The sequence below is a fragment of the Sturnus vulgaris genome, chromosome 13 (genome assembly GCF_052056855.1).
Source record: "Sturnus vulgaris isolate bStuVul1 chromosome 13, bStuVul1.hap1, whole genome shotgun sequence".
NCBI lineage: Eukaryota > Metazoa > Chordata > Aves > Passeriformes > Sturnidae > Sturnus > Sturnus vulgaris.
Window position 1 is genome coordinate 19,548,114 of NC_142255.1, and position 16,361 is coordinate 19,564,474.

Below are 16,361 nucleotides of genomic sequence, written 5' to 3' on the forward strand. Positions count from 1 at the left end.
GTACCCACATTTTTTTTTCCCTTTCACCCTTGTTTTATTTATTTTTTTTATTTTTTTTTGGCCAGAACCAGTAGTTCTCGTGGCTCTGGGGGTGTGGGGAGCACCGTGGCTTTGTGAGGATTTTGTGCTGGGCAGGTTGCACCGTTTTTTTTTGTTTTTTTTTTTGTTTTTTGTTTTTTTTGTCACGGGCGGGATGCAGGGAAGCACGGCGAGCTGGGGGATGGATTTATGGCATTTCCCCTGAATCTCCCCATTCTAAGCTCTATTTAATGGAATCTATGCATAGTAAGCAATCGGGTCAGAGAAAAGCAACATCCCCCCACCACCACCACCCTCTTTGAGATCAATCCTTGCCTTAATACTTTATCCTGACCACTTTTTTTTTTTTTTTTTTATTTTTTTTTTTTTATTATTATCTCACGCTGATTCCATTCCCGTTCTGCTCCTCCTTTGTAAGCTTGCACTTCAGCTGTGGCGACGAGAGAGAGAGGGGGAAAAAAAAAAAAAAAAAAAAAAAAAAAATCCATATTAAAAACATATACCCATTCTATCTGTATGTAAATGTGGGAGACACAGCTGGATATTGCAGGAGTTTGATTTACTAATAGTTATTATCTGTTCTAGCTCTTCAGAGGCAGGGGGAGAGTTGCAGACAAGGAGCTGGTGCAGAAATTGCCTTTATGATATCACTGCCCTGCTCTGGTAATTGTTTAAAATCTTTTCTTTTAGCTGCAAACTCAGCCTGTGCTTCTGTAGAGATTGGTGGGGATTTTTTTTTTTTTTTTTTTTGTGGGATTGCTGAGGGGTTTTTTTGGTTTTTTTGGGTTTTTGTTGTTGTTGTTGTTAGTGCGGCGTCGAGCTCCGTGTTCAGGCTGGTCGTGAGGGTTTTTATGTAAAGAAATGGGATTTGAAAGATCAAAAGTCAGGAATGGAGCAATTATTCCCTTTTAGGAAATTCCCTTCAGGCACAGCTTTTAGGATTCCTCAAGGAAGAATTGGGCAGGGAGAGGATTCACTCACTTCCTGCACTCCATCACTTTTGCACAGATTTAATGATTTTTTTTTCTTCGAGTTGTCAAATTTTACACCTGACTGGGAGCTTTTTCTCCTTTCTTACCTTGATATTTTATTTTTTTTTTTTTTTTAAACGTGCTGTGATAAATTGTGTATCATCTGTGTCAAAGCCATGCTGGAAAACCTCTTCTCCTTTGGTATTTTCTTTCTTTTTAATGCCTAATGCAATTTTGAAATTTCCCATTCCTATGCATCCATTCCAGGAATGGCTCTAGACCAGGCACCCTGATTTTATTGGCCATAATTGGGTTGGGTTTGTTGGTTTTTTTTTCCCCAGATAAACAGTTAGTTTGTGCATTTAAATGTTTTAAGACATTTAAGATGTTTAAGACACTCTCCAAAATGGATTTTGGCTGCCTGTTCCCACATCTCCAACAAGTACAGGAAGGGAATTAAAAACGTGAGGCTTGGATTTCTAAGTAGCAATATTTTCTTTTATTTCTATTGGAGGGGGTAGCTGAACAATATTTGCAGTGTCAAAACCCTTTTGTGGTTTTGTGGTTTAAACAAACAAATGGAGGATCAGCATAATCCTGCCTGGATTTTGCTCTAAAGCCCCAGAATAAAGCCAATAAAGCACTGGTGCTTAGCTTTGTCAATAAAAGAGTTTCCCCCAGTGATTGCAGTGAGGAGCCTGGGCTGGGCTTTGGGTGATGATGATGATGATGATGATTTTTTTTTTTTGGGGATGCACTTTTTGTTTTGTCACAAGCACACCCAGAGGTGCTGTGAGATCAGCTTTGGTTGGTGTGTGCACCTCTCCAGATCTTTGGGATCATTGCTGAATCACCAAGAATTTTCCCCTCTCTGGTACTTTATTTTTTTTTTTTAATGGTAGGATTTCCCATCAAGGATGATTTAAAAAAAAAAAAAATTAAATTATCTGTGTTGGAGCTGTGATGAATGGCTTTGTTTGCAGATGTCACAACCATCCCAATTCTCCACGGCAAGGGGAGGTTCTGACAGACACCAAACTCATGCAGGTGTGAAGGAAAAGGCTCTCTCCTGGTTTTTTAATTAAAAAAAAACCCAAAAAAATCCCACAGAGCCAATTGTTGGAGCTGTTGTAAACATAGAATCGTTCAGGTTGGAAAAAGTGAAATCAATGTGATATAAATAACAAACCTGGATCTTCAGGCTCTCAGTTCAGACAAGGAGCTCTGGATCAAATCTTGGATGCACTGGAGAGAAATCAGAATTTATATTGAGGCAAGGATTTCCCAGCAGGGCTCAGGGTGCTCCTGGCCTGGGTGTTCTTTGTCTTCCTTACTCAAGGTTGCTTAAGAGGAAAAAAAAAAAAAAAATTCAGGTGTTTCTTCAGTTGGCAGCGTTGCTGAAATTGGGAAAGGTGGTTCAAGGATATTTAAAAAAAAAAATTAAAAAAGAGGAAGGGGAAGCCATCTCTGTCCTTGGGGGTGTGAGTTCTTCTTTGAGAAATCAGCTCTGGGAATGGAGAAATTCATTTTTGTCACTAAAGCCAACAGTCAGCCAGGAGCAGGATGGTGGCAGGGCTAAAGGGCTGAGCCCTGGGGTTTGAATCCTGTGTCTGCTGCCCCCATTGCTTGGGATCACCCAGTTCCTCCAGAAAACAGAAATTTCTGATTCCTCCAGAAAACAGAGATTTTCTGATTTCCCCCTCCTGACAAACCCTGGGGTTTGAATCCTGTGCCTGCTGCCCCCATTGCTGTGGGATCACCCCATTCCAACAGAAAACAGAAATTTCTGATTCCTCCAGAAAACAGAAATTTTCTGATTTTCCCCCCCTCCTGACAAACCCAGGAGCTGCCCAGAATCCCAGCACTCCCAGTGAAATGTGAAAAGGAAGGGCTCCAGTTGGCTCGAAGAGGTGTTGAAAATCTAAGGAAATTGGACAAAAAACAAATTGGCAAACAGCTTAGAGGGATCCAGTTGATATTTTTTTGGTTCCTTGAGTCTCCTGGGCTTTGCAGTTTAATTTGAGCAAATGTTTCATTTGGCACTGCTGGTTGTTCAGTAGTTCTGCAGGCACGGGGACAAATATTTACATCTCACTCCTTTTGGAAAGCAGAATTGCAAATCTTTTCAATTACCGGGTATTGAGAAGTTGTGCATTTGCCTCGTTGATGTTTTCTGTCAGCTGTCCTCCTCACGTATTCATTTTGAAAAACTGAGAAAAAAAAAGAAAAAAAAAAAAAAAAAAGAAAAAAAAATCTGTTAGCAGCTCCGAAATAAGACCCATATCTCGAATTCTCTCCTTTCTATCCATTCCAGATTCCTCAAGGAATTCGCTCTAACAGGCAGCTGTGGAAACCCACGTGCAATTTTTATTTGTGCGCTCAGAAATCGGCATTTTTTTAAAAAATCTCTTCAGACGCTCTGCATAGATTAAAATGGCTGGTGCTTGTGCAGCACCAGCTACATGTGGGTCTCTAGTCCAATTAGCACCTCAGGACACTCCTGCAGTATTAAATAAGAGTAATAATTGCCTATGAATAAGCAGAGTATAAAGCAGGAGATAGAGATATGGCTTCTTAGTGACCTGTGTGCATTATTCCTCAAATCCCTTAATCAGATTTGTGCCGCTTCATTCTTCCATCCACAGAAATTCAGCTGGAGGATCAGGGCCTAAAGTAGTAAAAAAAAAAAAAAAAAAAAAAAAAAAAAAAAATCAATTAATACCACTTTCTAATTTGTGCAGTTGACAAAAAAAAAAAAAAAAAAAAAGGAGAAAAAAAAAAAAAAAGAAGCCCCGCATATAAATAGGAGACATTTTTCTCCTGAAGAGGGGCCGCGCTGAAAGATTTTTTAATTGGATTTTCATTGTGATTGACAGCGCTTGATTATGACAGTAACTTTATTTGGCTGCACTGTTAGAGCCCCCTTGTTCAGGGGTGGTTTTTTTGTTTTTTTTTCCCATCAAAAAGCTTTTCATTTTTTTTTTTTTTTCCCCTCTTGCCATTCCCGACGGGTTTTGTGAAAGAACCTTTTAGCACCTTTGTTGCCGCCATCCCTGGTGACGATTGGGCCCAGCTGGTAGCGGGTGGCAAAAAAAAAAAAAACAAAACAAAACAAAAAAAAACAAACCAACCCGCTCCTTCTCAACAAAGACAAATATCTCCCTCGAATCCATAATTTTTTTAAGAGCTCCAAAAAAAAAAAAAAAAAAAAAAAAACCTGTTGAGGATTAGAAGTAGCTTTAGATGTGAAATGAGTGTTAAGTATTAGTAATCGGGAGATTAGAGCCCCGGGGACCACGGGAGATAAACAACCGCAATTAAGGCAAATCTGCCAGAGTAAACAAAATTGAGCAGAAACAGATGCCCTCACCATTCTGGGGGGGGGGGATTGATTAGAGGGCACCGAGGAATCGATTTTTGTCTTGTTTACATTTCCAAAAGCGCGGTGATAAACTCGAGTTAAATATTTCATAGCTCCTGATTTGAGTTAATTTTTCTGGGCTCCTCGCGGTGACCAGGCCGGGCCTGGCTCAGCCTTCACAGGGAGCAGCTAATTGCCTATGAAGGGCCCCTGTGTTTAAATGGGCTTGACAGGAATTTAAATTTTCTTTCAATCAACCTCTGTGCTCACAGCCTGCTCCAGTTTCTAATTTTTAAATTAAACGTGGCTTCTTTTTTTTTTTATTTATTTATTTATTTAATTTTTTGGCTTTTTTTTTAAGCTGCGGCCTCTCCTCCGGAGGGCCCAGAGCTCGGAGCGCGGAGCTTTATTGAGGTTGAAACACCAAAATTCGGCCATGGGACAAAGTTGCTTGTCCCAAAAAATGTGAATTTACCTGCTTGGATTTGATGGGAAAGGTTGGGGGAAAACCCTCAGCTGGTGTAGATGGGGATGAGCTGGGCAGAGCCAGGTTTCCACCAGGAAAAGCTCCCTTAAATTTACATTAAAATACAGCTCCGAGCGTGGAAATGATGGTGGTGGCCTCGGTTTTTGTGCAGTGACCTTGGGAGAGATTCAAAGGAATTTCTATTTTTTTTTTTTTTTTTCCCCCAAGCCAACTAGTGGTGATACATTTTGCCTCCTCTGTGTTTTCAGCAGGGCTCTGTGCTTTTTATTCAACATCATTTCATACCTGAGCTTCCTCTGCTCCTCACACGAGGGGATTTGGCAGCACCTCCACCTCAATCGTTTAATACTTCATTTAGTCCCTTTGCAGAGACTTTATTTAGTCCCTTTGCAGATGCTTTCTTTAGTCTCTTTACAAAGGCAGGGATGTTATTTTGCACTCCGTGCAGGCAGCCGTGGAATGCAGGATGATCGTTGTGGTACTTTTAAAAACAACTCGTTCATTTGCAGAAACTTCATCACGAAAACGCTAACGAAGTACGAGCTGTTTCATTCTCCCTTTTTGCTTCCAGCCACATCATTTTCAGGGGTTGTTTTGGGTTTGGTTTGGTTTTTTTTTGCTTTTGTTAATTGTTGTTATTTGTGTGTGTATGCACACAGCGTTTTCTTCTCCGAGGTTTGGGTGAAAAACATTTAGGAGATTGTTTCGGTTTACTTCAGCTTAGTAATTTGCTTAGCACATTTTTTGGTTTTTACAAGTAGAAAGACTGGGGGAAAGCAGTTGTTTTCTTCACCCTTCTCCCCCAGTCGAGGAGAACGCTCAGTCCTCATTTGCAGGAAGTGCTGTAGGGAACATTTACTCCTCATTTGAAGGGAATACTGTGGGGAGCAGCTGAGCCCTCGTTCGATGGAAATTCTGGATTTTAATTGCTGACGAGCTCTGTTCCGTGCCCATTCCCGTGCCGGGGCTCTGGACGCTCCTGCAGGTGCAGCTCAGGTAATCCCAGGTGTGAATTCTGCCCTTTGTGAACCCCCCCCTCACTCTTTGATTCCCATCACGGCCGGCTCCTGAAGCTCAGGCACCGAGTGGGTTTCAGATGAAAGCCCTGCAGAAGATGAGCTCCAGGCACAGCCCTAATGAGCTCCGGCCACTAATTGGCACCGAGGCCACAAACCAGAGCGGAGCTGGGCAAAAGTCAAACCTCTGCCATCCCTGGAATGCTGCAGCCAGCATTGGGAGTGAGCGGAGCTGCTGCTGCTGACAGCTTGCTAATGTTGCCAGAGTCCATCAGCCTCGGGCCACTGTGCCCATCCCTCCTCTGCAGCCCCTGCACCACTCAGCCCCAATTCCGTTTCGCCTGCTTTGGTTGGTTTTAAAGAGTCATGAGGCAAAATTCGAAATACCTTAGCTGGGAGCTGGCTCGTTTTGGGGCTGAGGAACGCCAAGGACGGTTTGTGGTTTAACGGCGAATATCCGAAGCAGAACTGCCGTGGGAAGGACGATCTGCAGATGGGCAAAGAGATTCCTCTGTGCCACGGCCAATCGCTGAGCTCTGCAGGGAATTTCAGAGCAGGCTTTGCCACGGGAAGGGGACAAATAACGAGCCCAGGGTGCCGCAGGAGGAGCTGAGCAGTTTGAGGTCAGGTCCGTGGTGTGGAGAGGAGCTGCTCTGATTCCTTGCTGGTCTGACCCGAAAAATTCCCTCGTGACCCTTTGGTGAGGAGCCAAAGCTTGACACATCACAAGTGGGGGCGCTGAGATCTGTTCTGGGGTCAGCAGCTGTCCAAAGATTGGGAGAATAATACTTTAATCATCATCAAGAATCCGCATTGGTGCTTAAAAATGGAAATTCAGGTGAGGTGTGAGGAGTCACTCCTGAAGTGTTGAGATCAGAGTTCAGCTTTCCTTCCTCATGGTCCATCCATCGGGCCTGGGGGCTCTCGTGATTTGAGGGCAAATTCTTGAATTTCAGGAGAGTTTTGGTGCCTCAACCAAACTCAACCAACTGATGCAATTAAATTCATCGTATTAAATATTCCTTGGTGAAAGTCAATCTGCAAATAAATAAATAATAGGGGGGGGAAAAGCACTTCTCAAAAAAAAAAAAAAAAAAAGAAGATAAGGAAGAAACATAACCCCAGGGCTTCAGTGCTCAGTTGTGTTACCCGTTTGTCTTTGGTTTGTGTCATCTTCTCCCTGTCTCACGTATCATCAGAGGGATAAATTCTAAATTCATTAGTGTGCTAATCTAGGTAGCCATCGTTGTAAGGCTGACCTAGGCTAATCTGCCTTTGCAATTTCAAGAACTATGTCTGACTCCTGTGAAAGTAACCTTAAATTGTAGTCTTGTAAGAATTCCAGAGCTGTATCCTTCACTCCTTCTCCTAATGAGGTTATGACCAAATGCTCATTATAATTGCTTTAGACTCCTTTTAATTTTCAAGCTTATTAATCATAAGAAGAGTTATTTAAAATTGCATAAATTAATCTTAGATTAAAAGCCCATCAAAGCCTCGAAACAATTAAGAATAAGTAGGATTTCCCTGGGGCAGCAAGTTTTATTTTAATAGTGTAGTCAGGTGGATATCAGAACATTGAAGTATGGTAGTGATTAATGTATGCAAAATTTAAATGAGAGTTTTTAAATGGCAAATCTAAATCACATATTGACCTAACTGTAGGCTTTAACTGCATTGTCTGTCAAATATTTAAGCTGTTTAGTAATCAACATTTTAATTACAGTGTGTGTTAGGGAGGCAACAAACAAAAGTCCCCACTTCCCGAGTGGAGCTGCTCAGCGGGATGGGAGGGAGCAGAAACTCCCAGGAAAAGAATCAGACTTGGTTTTCTGTGTGGATTTGTTACCTGGAGAGGCTGGGCTGGAACAGAACCTGGACAGAGCAAAAGGCATAAAACAGGAATTTATTGAGGGATTTATAAAGGAATTCGTAAATATATAGGAATTTATAAATATATAAGAATAGAAAAGAATCAGACTTGGTTTTCTGTGTGGATTTGTTACCTGGAGAGGCTGGGCTGGAACAGAGACTAGACAGAGCAAAAGGAATAAAATGGGAATTTATAGAGGAATTTATATAGGAATTTATAAAGGAATTCGTAAATATATAGGAATTTATAAATATATAAGAATATAAAAGAATCAGACTTGGTTTTCTGTGTGGATGTGTTACCTGGAGAGGCTGGGCTGGAACAGAACCTGGACAGAGCAAAAGGAATAAAATGGGAATTTATAGAGGAATTCGTAAATATATAGGAATTTATAAGGGAATTTATAAAGGAATTTATAAATATAGAGGAATAGAAAAGAATCAGACTTGGTTTTCTGTGTGGATTTGTTACCTGGAGAGGCTGGGCTGGAACAGAACCTGGACAGAGCAAAAGGAATAAAACAGGAATTTAGAAAGGAATTTATAGAGGAATTTATAAATATCTAGGAATTTATAAGGCAATTTATAAATATATAAGAATAGAAAAGAATCAGACTTGGTTTTCTGTGTGGATTTGTTACCTGGAAAGGCTGGGCTGGAACAGAACCTGGACAGAGCAAAAGGAATAAAATGGGAATTTATAGAGGAATTTATAGAGGAATTTATAAAGGAATTCGTAAATAAATAGGAATTTATAAAGGAATTTATAAAAAATTCACCTTGTGCATTGCAAGAGCCTGGCAGGACTACACCCAAATCAAATGCAAGATGGATTCAGGTCACGAGTTGTTTTACACTTTTATAAGTTTTGGTTCATCTCCACACTGGGGTTAATTATCCAATTTCCAGCCCCAGGCTGTGCAGTCTCAGCCCCTGCCTTGCCCCCTTTCCCATTTTCTGCTTCTTCTTCTTTCTTCTTCTTTTTCTGCTTCTTCTGCATTCGTATTTCTGCTTTTGGGGTCGTCCTTGATTCTCCAGCTAGAAAAGGAATTTTTGGTCTCATTTCCTGCGGAGAGAATTCACTAAGGTGACGTTTCAGAGTCACACACCGAGCAGCAGAGACTCTGAAAAATATAAAATCTAAAAAACGCCCAGGGCACCAGACGTGTTCTTGTCGGTGCCTCATCTCCTCCCAGAAAAGATGGAAACGCCCCTGGGCAGTGCTGGGAGCGCCCCAGGTTGGACTGGGAGCAGCCTGGGCTGGAGGGAGGGGTCCCTGCCCAGAGCTGCTGGGGTTTAGGGTCCTACAGCCCATCACTGGGGGATCCCCTGGTTTCCTTCACAGATTTCCTGTGATTTTCCGTGATTTTCTGTGACTTTCTGTGTTTTTCTGTGATTTCCTGTGATGATTTTCTGTGTTTTTCTGTGATGATTTCCTGTGATTTCCTGTGATTTTCCGTGATGATTTTCTGCGATTTCCTGTGATGATTTCCTGTGATTTCCTGTGATGATTTGCTGTGATGATTTCCTGCGATTTCCTGTGATTTCCTGTGCTGATTTCCTGTGCTGATTTCCTGTGATTTCCTATGATGATTTCCTGTGATTTCCCGTGATCATTTCCTGTGATTTCCTATGATGATTTCCTGTGATTTCCCGTGATTATTTCCTGTGATTCCCTGTGATTTCCCGTGATCATTTCCTGTGATTTCCCGTGATTATTTCCTGTGATTTCCCGTGATGATTTCCTGCGATTTCCCGTGATTATTTCCTGTGATTTCCTGTGATTCCCTGTGATTTTCTATGATGATTTCCTGTGATTCCCTGTGATTTCCCGTGATTATTTCCTGTGATTTCCTGTGATTTCCCGTGATGATTCCCTGTGATTTCCCGTGATTATTTCCTGCGATTTCCCGTGATTATTTCCTGTGATTTCCTGTGATTCCCTGTGATTTTCTATGATGATTTCCTGTGATTCCCTGTGATTTCCCATGATTATTTCCTGTGATTTCCTGTGATTTCCCGTGATGATTCCCTGTGATTTCCCGTGATTATTTCCTGTGATTTCCTGTGATTTCCTGCCCTGCTGTGGCGATGCTGGAGCCCGTGTGACACAGCGAGCTCAGTCCTTGCCCTCAATAACGGGTGAGAGCACAGGAGCAGGGAAGACAGAAATGGGCCAACAAAATTCTCCCAGCTCCAGCGCAGCTTTTCCAGCGGCAGGGAGGAGCTGGGATTTTGGGGCCGAGCTCAGCCTGTGCTCTGCAATCCCGTTTGCAGGAGAGCAGGAGGCTGCAGGTGACCTTGCTGCAGCTTTGGGGACACTCGTGGCAGACGCACAGGCTGAGCCTCACAGCTCCCCGCTGTGTCCAAGCGCTTCAGGTGCTCACACTTTGCTTAAAAGGCTTTAAAAAAAAAAAAAAACAACAAAACAACAAAATTTTCCAAAGGAAAACGAGAGATGGAGCAGTCCTGCAGGGTCCTTTCAGCCGTGGGTGCATTCTGTGTCTCTGTGGATTAACTCGTGCTCAGCCTGCAGAGTTTTGGGTTTTTTTTTTCCCCCACTCGAGCTCTCAGAAGCTGCGTGGAGCATCCCCCGAGGATGTCCTGCCACCTCGTGTGCCCGTGAATTAACGATGTTTCGGGAGTGAGAGCTCAGAGAATTGGCCTGAGGATTCCTCGCTGCTATTCCTGGCTCTGGGAGCCACACTTGGATGCCGTGGGTACTGGCACAGATAATTAGAGCAGCTTTTAGTGTGGCTTGTCCTTGGAGGCAGCAGCTCGAGATGGAAAATCCTTCAGCACTGCGGGCAGGGCTGGAGTGATGAAATCCTGACACGTGCTGGGGTCGCTGCAGGGGGACCCGGGGTCACTTCAGGCTGATTTGGGTTACTCGGCTCTCGGTGTCTGCAGGAATCCTGGAAAATGTTTGGGTTACTCGGCTCTCGGTGTCTGCAGGAATTCTGGAAACTGGGTTATTCAGATCTTTGTGTCTGCAGGAATCCTGGGAAGCTCTTTGGGTTATTCAGCTCTCTGTGTTTTCAGGAATCCTGGAAAATGTTTGGGTTATTCAGATCTTTGTGTCTCCGGGAATTTTGGGAAAATGTTTGGGTTGCTCAGCTCTCGGTGTCTGCAGGAATTCTGGAAACTGGGTTATTCAGATCTGTGTCTCCAGGAATTTTGGGAAGCTGTTTGGGTTATTCAGATCTCAGTGTCTCCAGGAATTTTGGGAAGCTTTTTGGGTTATTCAGATCTCTGTGGTTCCTGAAATTCTGGAAGCTGTTTGGGTTTTCAACTCTTGGTGTTTGCAGGAATCCTGGGAAGCTCTTTGGGTTATTCAGCCCTTTGTGTCTCCAGGAATTTTGGGAAGCTGTTTGGGTTGCTCAGCTCTCGGTGTCTGCACGAATTCTGGAAACTGGGTTATTCAGATTTCTGTGTGTCTGCAGGAATCCTGGGAAGGTGTTTGGGTTATTCATTCAGCTCTCAGTGTCTCCAGGAATTTTGGGAAGCTTTTTGGGTTATTCAGATCTCTGTGGTTCCTGGAATTCTGGAAGCTGTTTGGGTTTTCAACTCTTGGTGTTTGCAGGAATTTTGGAAACTGGGTTATTCAGATCTCTGTGTTTTCAGGAATTTTGGGAAGCTGTTTGGGTTACTCAGCTCTCTGTGTTTGCAGGAATCCTGGAAAATGTTTGGGTTATTCGGCTCTCGGTGTCTGCAGGAATTCTGGGAAGTTGTTTGGGTTATTCAGCCCTTTGTGTTTTCAGGAATTTTGGGAAGCTGTTTGGGTTATTCAGCTCTCTGTGTCTCCAGGAATTTTGGGAAGTGTTTTGGGTTATTCAGCTCTCTGTGTCTCCAGGAATTTTGGGAAGCTGGTGCAGCTCCAGAGCTGAGCTTTGTGTTTGTCCTGTTGGAGCTCGGGTTTATCTCCCGTCCCACACGAGCAGGGACAGGAATTTCCCCTCTAACCCATGCCCTGATTTATTGACAAAAGCTGTAAAACAGCACAGACACCTCAGCAGCAACGGGATGTGCTGTTGGAATTCCAAGTTGGAATTTTTTGGAGCTGGAAGGATAAAAGAAAAAACAAAAAAAACCCCAAGCAAAGCCCCAGCCAGGCTTTCCTGATTGAACATTTGCTCTGTGACTTTCCTTTGAGCATGGACAACATCCCAGCTGCTCTGGGAGCATCAGGAATGGGGTGGTGGGCTCCCATTTCACATGGAATCAGTGCTGGAATTCTGCTGAGGGGCTGCAATTCTGCTCAGGTGGAAAACAGATCCCAGGTGTTCAAAAGAGAGAGAGAAAGAGTTGGGTCAGGGGATGCTCTTCCCATCCCCATCCCTATTCCCATTCCCATCCCCATTCCCATTCCCATTCCCATCCCTATTCCCATCCCCATTCCCATTCCCATCCCTATTCCCATTCCCATTCCCATTCCCATTCCCATTCCCAACTCCTCGTGCCAGGCAGGAATGAGGGAATGGCAGGGAAAAAAGGGAGCAGGATTCCAGTTTGAGTTATACATTTTAATTTTTTTTATTTATATATTTTATTTTTTAAATTCATATATTTTATTTTTTTAAATTCATATATTTTATTTTTTAAATCTATATATTTTATTTTTTTTAATTCATATATTTTATTTTTTAAATTTATATATTTTATTTTTAAAATGTATATATTTTATTTTTTAATTTATTTATTTTATATTTTAAATTTATATATCTTATTTTTTAAATCTATATATTTTATATTTTAAATTTATATATTTAAATTTTTTTTAATTATACATTTAGACGAATAAAATATTTATTTTATTCCAGTTTTAGTCTCCCCAGGTGCTGCGTTCCGTGCAGCAAAATCTGATTCCGATCCCAATAAACTGCTGCACCTTCCTCCCTTTCCATTTAAAGCGTTCGAAGTGAAAAACGCTGCCGGTGGAGCAGGCAGTGAGCAGCCCTGGAAGCAGGCAGCAGTAATATTTATTTATTTGGTGTATTTATTTTCAGCCCGGGCAGGCTGTGCTTTGCTGCCCTGATGGAGCCCTGAGCAGCGAGCGTGCAATGCCCCCAGCCCTAATGTGCCATTAATGATAGGTTAATGTACGGTAAAATGGGTGTTTTTTTTTTTTTTGGTCGTTTTTTTTTTTGTTGTTTTTTGGGTGCTCTGGGTTCATTACACTTCTGAGTGCAAGGTCCTTGTGCACAGAGCCCAAGGTCCCATTGCATTATATCATGCAATAAAAATCCCCTTTTCATATCACACACTAATAAACTGTATTTGAAATGCTGGCTGAGGGCACGGCCGTTGTCTTGATGGGCTGTGCCTGCAACAGTTGGGATTTTTTATTGTGGTTTTTTTTATTTATTTTATTTTTTTTTTTTTTGTCGTCGTCGTGTTGAGTTGGGAGATTTATTTTTATTTTTTTATTTTTTTTTTTAATGGGATGTATAATTTGTGCTGCCTGGTAATAAACGGAGCTCAGGGGGTGGGAAGGGATCCTGGAAAAAGAAATGTTAAAAAAGACAACTCATTTCCAAACCTGCTTTGTATAAACGTCAGGAATTTTCTGATCATTTTTTAATCATTCCTTATCATTTTATTTTATCCCCAATCAGCCTCTCACTATCCCAAGGGAGGGAAAAAAAAAAAAAAATAAAATTTCCAGGAGGTGCCACCCTTTGGGATCCAGGATTTGTCCTGTCCTGTGGCCCAGGGGACACCACCCCGGGCAGGAAAAATTCTCTTTTTTTGGGTGATTTCCAAGGAAATTGGGGCCTCACTGGCATTTCCCACTGGGAATGTGCTTTGGCACCATCCTGGGCTGGTAACTGCAAGGATTGTGAGAGTTTTTTTGGGGTTTTTTTTGTGTTGGGGTTAAATATTTGAGATGGTATTTTTGGGATTTAGAAGTTTATTTTTATTTATTTTATTTTATTTTATTTATATTACAGGGGAGTTTTGTCGTATTTTAAGTTAACAAGTTAAAAATTCAGATTTATAAGGTTTTTTTAAGGGTTAATTGTTTAATTAAGGAAAGTTCTTTAAATTATTTTTCATTTCATAATTAACTAATTGCGGGGCTTTTTTTTTTTTTTTTTTTTATTTCATTAAACAAGATTAGTGTGATTTAGGAAGAAAAAGGTGAAAACCTAAAACCCCCATCTTACTTCCCATCTATTACCATTTCTAAACCCCTCAATTCTGTGTGATATTAATCCATTTTCATTCAAATTACAATAATCTCAGTTCTGACATTCAATTTTGGAAATTTTCTCCATGGGCTCAGGTTAAAAGCTGATTTTTTTTTCCAGGTGGTCATTGCCTGTCAGTACAGAAAATCTCAAATTATGTGGTATTAAAATGAAGAAAATGAAATTTCCGGGCTTCCCTGGTGCTCTGCAAACACAGAATTTTTATGGCCAGAGGAGGATCCAGTTTGTGGGAAAAGATTTTCCTGAAATTTTGCTCCTCCCTGGATTTTTTTGTGTGTGTGAGAGAGGCAGTGGAAGATTTTTGTGCTTTGCATTGGAAGGATTCAGGCAGATTTGGGGCTGGGGGGTGATGATTTTAGATGATTTTTAGATGATTTTATCTGATTTTATCTGATTTTAGATTATTTTAGATTATTTTAGATGATTTTTAGATGATTTTTAGATGGTTTTTGGATGATTCTATCTGGTTTTATCCGATTTTGGATGAATTTTAGATTATTTTATCTGGTTTTACCCGATTTTAGATGATTTTTAGATGATTTTATCTGGTTTTAGATTATTTTAGATGCTTTTAGGTGATTTTATCTGGTTTTATCTGATTTGGGATGATTCTTAGATTGTTTTCTATGGTTTTAGATTATTTTGGATGCTTTTAGATGATTTTGTCTGATTTTAGATGATTTTATCTAGTTTTATCTGGTTCTGGATGATTTTTAGATTATTTTATACGGTTTTAGATTATTTTAGATGCTTTTAGATGATTTTATACGATTTTTAGATTACTTTAGATGACTTTAGATTCTTTTACATGCTTTTAGATGATTTTATCTGGTTTTATATCCCAGAGGGAATTTCCCTCCGAGGATGCCGTGCAAAACCTGGGGCCATCAGCTCGGGCTGGCTCATTATCAGGGGTGAAAAATAAATAAATAAAATAAAATAAAATAAATAATTTTTTATATATATATATTTTTTGAAGGTGAGAGGAGAAAGCCATGAAAGCCAATTGGAGGGGTAGCTAAAAGGCTGGAATTTTAGCCCGGGATAATGAGGATTTAATTGCCCGGGCTGGATGATGGATGGTGGCCGAGTTAAAGGTTTGGAATTAACGGGAGCTCCTTGTCCAGCGAGGGCTCTGCCCTTTTAATTTCCCCGTCAGAAATTTCAATCCTTTCCCTCCCCCCTTCCCCTGGAAAAAAAAAAAAAAAAAAAAGAGTGAAAGGTTCCCAAATGTCCCCCGTGTCACGACAAGCAGAAGAGACAAGTTCATTTCCAGAGGCCGCTCTGTCATCGTTTGTGCCGTTGTCGTTGTTGACGCTCGCAATTGGGCTCGGTGACACCGAGCCCGTCCCGCCTGACCCCTCCGCAGCCGCCCCCCGCTCCCCGAGCGGCCCCCGGGCCCGCCGCAACAGCCACAAAGAAAAGAAATAAAACGGAAAGAAATAGCTTGGCCACGGGCCCAGGTGTTCGGGGAAATCGGGGAGGAGGTGGCTGTGTTGTATATTGGTTAGGTATTGGATATTCTGGGTTCGATTGAATATTACGTGCTAGATATTAGGGATTAGGTATTCTATATTCTGTATTCTATTATCTATTATATATTAGGTATTCTATATTCTATATTCTATTATATATTATATACTAGATATTAGGGATTAGGTATTCTATATTCTATATTCTATTATCTATTACGTACTAGATATTATATATTAGGTATTCTATATTCTATATTCTATATATTCTATATTCTGTTATATATTATATATTATGTATTATTATATATTCTATATTATATATAGAATATAGCCTATATTCTATAGCCTAGATTCTATATTACGTATTATATATTACATATTCTATATTCTATAGTCTATATTGCATATTATACATTATATATGATCTATGTTCTATATTACATTATATAGAATATATATCATATATTCTATATTATGTATTATATATTACATATTATATCTTACATATTCTATATTCTATATTCTATATTCTATATTCTATATTCTATATTCTATATTATTATATGTTATTACCGGGCCAGTAAGAAAAAAAAAAAAACAGTTTGGTGCTGGATTTTCAACCTGTTTTCCTGCTGGCTGTGCTGGTTCCAGGTATTTTTAAAAATTGGCAAGGAGATGATTATATAATATATAATATATAATATATAATATATAATATATAATATATAATATATAATATATAATATATAATATATAATATATAATATATAATATATAATATATAATGTAATATATAATATATAATGCATTATAATATATAATATATTCTCTAATTATATATTTTTGTAATTATATCTATAATTATATCTATAATTCTATAAATGGGTATAATTTTACCCAAACACCATCCAGCTGCCTGGCAAGGAGG

The 16,361-nt window shown here is 40.4% G+C and overlaps 1 protein-coding gene across 3 annotated transcripts in view; it reads left to right on the plus strand.

The window, feature by feature from the left end:
- Window positions 1–16,361, plus strand: part of MAP2K5 (mitogen-activated protein kinase kinase 5) — a 112,109-nt gene that overhangs the window by 94,610 nt on the left and 1,138 nt on the right. The window lies entirely within an intron of this gene.